We start from the raw sequence: 830 nt of genomic DNA, 5'->3' as shown, positions 1-830 counted from the left end.
ACTTGATTTTTCATAAAATGTTAGTGTAGATATGTATTTCAAATTTTAATTTTAAGTTTTTTATTATTTTTTATTTTTTATTTATATGAGACCGATTTTATCGGTTCAACCAGTAATTTATCGGTTGAACCAATAAACCAGTAAACCAGTAGGTTGACCGGTTTGATCACCGGTTCGGTTTTTACAACTATGCCTCGAGGTACTGTTATCATTTTTTCTATTTCGTCTTAAATTATTTTATTCCATGTCCGCTTATAATATTATACTATGTGGTCATATTTGCTTTCGTTACACCACCGATGTGACTTGCAGTTGGTCAGGTCACAATCCTTCCGCTAGCGAGAAGGGACCTCGAGTGCAGATGTGGAGGCTGAGGATAGACCTGTTACAGGCTGGGATGTAAGTATACGAATCGCTTACTTTTAATTAAGTAACCTTTCATACTTCACATCACGGTCTTTCCTAACGTTGTTGCTATGTATTTGTAGTTTATTTGGATGCCGTATAGCTCTCTCGACGTCCTTCAGGTTGTGCATCCGGAGGTGTTGGAGCCTCGTCATACGGCGTTATGGCGGTGTGTGACGACTTCATATATTTCGCCGTTATAGAGTGGCACCAGATTGATTGGGTGCTACCGCAGTTTGGTGGAGCTAGGACGTCCCTCACTCGCACGCCTCTTGTTGGGGTCCGGTATCACTGTCGGCCCATTGTACGGTGGCCAAAAACCCTCGAGGATGGGAGGTGTGAACCCCATCCGGTATACACTGAACACGGAGCTAAGATGATACACCTGGTGGACATACGACTGTCAAGTAAGCTGTGAATAAGCA

Source organism: Arachis stenosperma, chromosome 2, assembly GCF_014773155.1.
Source record: "Arachis stenosperma cultivar V10309 chromosome 2, arast.V10309.gnm1.PFL2, whole genome shotgun sequence".
Classification (NCBI taxonomy): Eukaryota; Viridiplantae; Streptophyta; class Magnoliopsida; order Fabales; family Fabaceae; genus Arachis; species Arachis stenosperma.
Note: the sequence above shows the minus strand (reverse complement) of the source record.